General features: G+C 35.0%; 1 long non-coding RNA gene across 1 annotated transcript; it reads right to left on the bottom strand.

The window, feature by feature from the left end:
* Window positions 1-721: 721 nt before the first annotated feature.
* On the bottom strand, window positions 722-6,133 carry LOC119190511. Its single transcript, XR_005112960.1, has 2 exons — window positions 5,723-6,133; window positions 722-916 (listed from the first exon to the last, which is right to left on the bottom strand). It is a non-coding gene; the product is annotated as an uncharacterized LOC119190511 (long non-coding RNA).

Genomic DNA, 6,133 nt, shown 5'->3' with positions numbered 1-6,133 from the left:
TTAAACAAAAATCTGTCTGACAAGTACTGTCTTCGCAATTTAAGAGGAGGTTCTACACACTCAACTTCTAGGGCGTTAATTGGACTGGATTTCATCGCACCAGCAATTATTCTAAGAGCCTTGTTCTGAATTAACTCAAGTTTTTTGAACGCTGCTGAATTAGCCGGTTCCAAGATAAATGTACCATAGTCTAAAAGACTTCTAATTAATGCATTATATATAAGTCGTAAAGAAAACGGATGCGCCCCCCACCAAACACCTGTAAGACAACGTAAAATATTCAAGTTCCGTTCACATTTAGTAACTAAATAATCACTATGTTGAGAACCTGTAAGTTTTGAGTCTAATAAAACACCAAGAAATTTCACTTCGGTCTTTACCGGAATCATAACATGTTTATATTTTACTTCTATTAAAGGACATTGGCGTTTTCTGGTAAACAAAACTAAACAGCTTTTAGAGGTTGAAAGATCTAATCCATTTAGAGTCATCCAGGACTCTAAATATCTCATAGCTGATGACATAGAGGAACAAGAACTAGAAGTAATTTTTTTTTTTTTTTGAAAAAAGCGCGGGAAACGTTCGAACTTGGCGGGTGTTTTATTTTGGCTTAAAGGAAAAAAAAATATTTGTATATAAAATTAGTCAGTTAAGTTGTATATTGTATATATATATTTACTTATTTCTTTTCATTTTTACTGTGTATAAATAGAAACACTACTATTGGTAAGTTTTTTTTTTTTAATAAAATTTAATATATTATGAGCAGGATGAAGGAGCCCCCAGACCCTGGGGGTGTTGTTCCTGAACCTTCACAGTTCATAACTGTAGATACTGCCTCTAGTATGGATACTGATTGTTCAACATCCAATGTAAATAAAAGAAAACGGGCACGTCTGCATAGAATTTGTAAAATCTGTAACAAAAAACGAAATAACCCAATGGCAATTGAATCTGGCAAACATGGTTGTTGTTGTGTGGACAGTGATGAGAAGAACTCTGGTGATCCATCTCCATATTCACAAGTGCAGTCAACCCCAGTTGTTCCTTCTTCGCTTCCAATCGTTTCTGACTCTTTAGGTGAGGTTAAAAGAAAGCAATATTCCAATTCAGATGCATCACCCTTTGTAGTTCATATTGTAAAATCTTCTGAAGACACAAATAAAGATGTTAGTTTTCATCCAATATGCTTTGGTCGCTTTTACACAAATATCAAATAGACAATATTGTCCTAGGCAGTGTAAAGCGTATTGGACGCAATAAAATATCCATGGCATTTTCCAATTGTACATCGGCTAACACATTTTTAAGTCATACTGCATTAACCGAAAAGGGCTATGAGGCATATATCCCAACATTTCATATCACAAGAATGGGACTTGTAAGAGGTATCCCATGTGATATGTCCCTAAGTGAGGTAAAAGAAAATATAAGAGTTCCCTTAGGTTGTGGAGAAATTATTAAAGTTCGACGCCTTAATTATAAGAGTACTGTTGATGGGACTGTGACATGGAAACCCTCACAAACAGTGGTGTTAACTTTTGACGGCCAGGTTCTTCCCACGCGCATATTTATGTGTTATAATGCACTTAAAGTAGATTTATATATATACCCAACTATTCAATGTTTTAATTGTTGTCGATATGGACATACTAAAACTAGTTGTAGATCAAAGCCTAGGTGTTATAAATGTGGTCATGAGCATAATGGCTCATCTTGTAGCTGTGAGGTGGATGACAGTTATTGTTGTCTTTGTGGTGGCCAGCACTTTGCTATTAGCAAGTCTTGTCCTGAAGCAACTAGACAATCTAATATAAAAATATACATGGCGCAAAATTGTGTGTCATATTCTGAAGCGTCTAAAATTCATCCACCAGTAGTAAAATCATATGCTGACACTTTAAAATTGTCTGAACCACCTTCTCTTAATGCGGGAACTGAAGATTTTAAATATCCATTTACTCAATCACCACATAACAAATCTTATAAGAAAACTGTTTTCCAGAAGCCCCGTCCTCCTCTGAAGCCAGGAAAAGGGTATGACCGCGCAGCTCATCAAGCTCTAGTGAGTGACTACAACTCGCATTCTTATTCCAATGGATGTGCTCTCCTTCCAAAGCAGACGATCTCAACTCTTCTTCGTTAGAGTCTCAGCCTTTGATTGATTTAGTTATTTTTCTAATTGAATCATTGTCACAAACCACTTTACCGTCCTACGTTGCCCCATTATTTAAAAAGATAACACAATTAATCAGTAACAATGGCTCACTTGAACAACATCCTACAATGGAATTGCCGAAGTGCAATTCAAAATAAATCAGATTTAATTTATTTATTAAACAAATATAGCCCTAGTTTAGTAGTTTTAAGTGAGACATGGCTTAGACCGGGATTTTGTTTTCGAATTCCTGGTTATTCATGCATTCGAGAAGATAGATCAGATGGGTATGGTGGAGTTGCTATACTCATAAAAAACTCCCAACATTTTTCTCCCTTAAATTTACCTTCTCACCATAATGATTTTTCTATTGTTGCTGCTTCTGTTAATAATATTTGCTTCGTTTCGATTTACATTCCTCGCCCATGCCCTTCTATATTTCGAGAAGTAGATAATATTATTTCTATATTACCAAAACCTTTTTTAATTTTGGGGGATTTTAATTCACATCATCAGTTTTGGGGCTGTTCAACTACAAAAAATTGTGGAAGAGGCCTAATGGATATTATAGATTGTTATAACTTATGTGTTTTAAACTCAGGCGCTCCTACTCGTCGAACTAATCCTAACGAAGGTCTTAGCGCCATTGATTTATCAATTAGTACACCAAATTTAGCAACTTCACTTACTTGGGAAATCCTTTCTCATTCGTATGGTAGTGACCACTTTCCTATTGTTATTCGGTTTCCTCAAAATAATAAACCTAATATAACTCGATCGCCTCGCTTAAAATACATGCTGAAGGATGCAGACTGGGTGGTATATAAACGATTATTAGATGACAAAATTTCTCAGCTTCCGGATATTGAGTGTAATGACGAAGCCATATGTTCTGAGGCTCTTGCTAAAGCTATGATTGAAGTTGCGGATATAGTTTTTCCCATTAAAAAACAGGTCTTCCAAAAATCCCCTCTCCTCCATGGTGGGACCGAGAGTGTTCAAAAGCTGCCAAAAATAGAAAAGAAAGTGAAAGGGCTTATTGTAAAAATATGACAACTGAAAATTTTGATAACTATGTCCTAGTTTCTAAACAGACAAAAATTTATTTCAAAAGAAGAAAATCGAAAGCTGGAAATTATTTTGTACATCTATTTCCCTGATACCTGTCCATCAATTGTTTGGAGTAATATTAGAAAGTTTAGATCAGCTTTTAAGGAAAGATCATTTTCTACCCTTTCTTCTTCTTTAACGGAAATCTTTTTGGATAAACTGGCTCCCCTTCTGTTCCAGAAAATTTTCCACTTTACAGTACCCCAAGAATACATGACAAACATAACTTAAACTCCATGTTTTCGCTATCAGAGCTTAAAGGAATCCTAAGCAGCGTAAAAGATTCGTCTCCAGGTGAAGACGGAATTCCCTATTCATTTTTTTGCAACCTTAATGATAATGTCCTTCTTTATTATTTAAATATAGTTAATTCTGTAATGATTACTGGTAACATACCTGACTCTTGGAGATCCCAAATTGTGTTACCTATTTTAAAGCCAGGGCATGATTCCTCCCAAAGCTCATCATATCGCCCTATAGCTCTATCAACAGTATTGTTGAAGCTTGCTGAACATCTTGTAAAAACCGATTGGAGTGGTATATCGAAAGCAACCGTTTGCTATCTGATAGCCAATACGGATTCCGTAAAGGGAAAAGTACTTTAGACAGTATCAGTATTTTTGTGTCTGATATCCGTTTGGCATTTTCTCAAAATGACTCATTAATTGCAGTATTTTTAGATATTAAGTCAGCATATGATAACGTGGTTCCATCGGTTCTAACGAAAAAAATGTGTGATCTTAAAATTCCTGACATGCTGTCTAACTTTATTTCTAATTTAATAACAATAAGATATATTTCTGTTGATTCTGATGATGCTACCAAATTTTTAAGAACAGTATCAAAAGGCCTACCCCAGGGATCTGTTTTAAGTCCCTTATTATACAATATTTATACATATGATCTGGAATCATCATTAAATGGATCAGTTAAAATTCTACAATATGCTGATGATCTTCTCCTTTATACATCTGGTAAATTCCATACTGACTTGTGCTCTACCATGTCATTGGCAATGACCTCCTTAGAGTCTTGGATGACTTCAAATGGACTGGAGCTTTCACCTTCTAAAAGCTCTACAGTGTTATTTAGTCGGAAAAATATAACATCTAACGTTGATATAAAATACAATAACTGTTCCATTCCTCTAAAAAGAACTGAAATTTCTTGGTCTCATATTGGATTCCAAACTCACAGGTTCTTCGCATTGTGATTATGTAGTTATTAAATGTGAACGAAATCTTAATATCCTTAGATGTCTTTCGGGTGTATGGTGGGGTGCTCACCCATATTCATTAAAACTTATTTATAATGCACTGATTAGAAGCCAGTTGGATTATGGGACATTTATCTTAGAGCCGGGTAATTTATCAGCTTTCAAAAGACTTGACTCGATTCAAAATAAGGCTCTAAGAATAATTTCGGGTTCAATGAAATCGAGTCCAATAAATGCCCTTCAAGTCGAGTGTGTAGAGCCTCCTCTTAAGTTGAGACGACAGTTTTTAAGTGACAAATTTTTGTTTAGAGCTTTTCAATTTTCTGGTCATGCTCTCTTTCAAAAACTCCAAACTCTTTCTGAATATATTATAACTTCTCCTTTTTGGCGTAATAAGTCAACTCCTCCTTTGGTTGTTAGTTTTCGTAAATTCTCTAACCTTCAAGCTCCAACATATCGTTCTATATCTCTTCCTCTTTATATGTATGGCTTTCAATCCCTTTTACTTAAACCCGAAATCTGTTACTCATTGGGTATTGAAAAGACTATCCTAATCCAAATGCTCAATTTAACGAAATAGTAGATACAAAATGGCCTAATTTCCATCTAATATTCACCGATGCATCCAAACATTCTTCCTCAGATTTTTGTGGTGTAGGGGTTTACCATCCTCGTTACAATGTTATTCAGAAAATAAAACTTCCACCAGAAAGCTCTGTATTTACTGGAGAATGCTATGGAATTTATAAGGCATTAGAATACATTCTTCTCCTGAAACTTAGGAAAACAGTAATTTTTCGGATGCGTACAGCGCCCTTCAGGCCATTGAAAAATTCCCATTCAAAACTAAGCCTTCATCTAGTATAATTATTTCTATAAGAGAAATGCTATATGAATGCCTTTCTAAAGGTTTAATTGTAGTTTTAGCTTGGATACCTGGTCACTCAGGTATAAGTGGGAATATAAAAGCTGACCGTTTAGCTAACGAAGCGACTATGGATGGGGATGTATATCCATACATAAATTACTGTAGCGATCTGGCTACGCTTCCCTCAACTTCTCTGAGAGAATCTTGGGACAAGTATTGGGAAGAAACCAGACAGTTGAAAGGAAAATTTTATGCAAATGTTCAACTAAGCATACCTAATAAGCCGTGGTTTTGCAAATTGAAGCTTGGTAAGCGATCTACTAGTTGTATTATAAGAATGCGCTTGGGACATGTATGCTCGCCAGCTCACCTTGCCAGGCTTCATATTATTGGCAGTAGTGCTTGTGAATGTGGTGAGGAGGTCGGAGACCTTAATCACATTTTCTTCTCTTGTCCACGTTATGATCGTTCTTCATTCATAAATCGTCTCATATCCCATAATATTCCTCTTCCCACTTGTATTTCTAATTTACTCGTATTTAATATTGATATTTACAAAGCTATATCTTCTTTCATTGTAGAAAATGACATAAAACTATAATTTCATTTCAAGTATCAAGTAGTTACTTTCACATTTATTATATACTTTACAATCAAAGAGTCTTTACAATAATTTATTTTATTTTTTCAGCTTAACTGACTTGTATTCTAAATTCTTTATACTCTTTGTAACGTTTGTATATGTATAAAAAATCGTTTCCTTAACTTTGTTGTCATTGGC

Source organism: Manduca sexta, chromosome 24 (genome assembly GCF_014839805.1).
Source record: "Manduca sexta isolate Smith_Timp_Sample1 chromosome 24, JHU_Msex_v1.0, whole genome shotgun sequence".
Classification (NCBI taxonomy): Eukaryota; Metazoa; Arthropoda; class Insecta; order Lepidoptera; family Sphingidae; genus Manduca; species Manduca sexta.
Note: the sequence above shows the minus strand (reverse complement) of the source record. Positions and strands in the feature narration are given on the sequence as shown.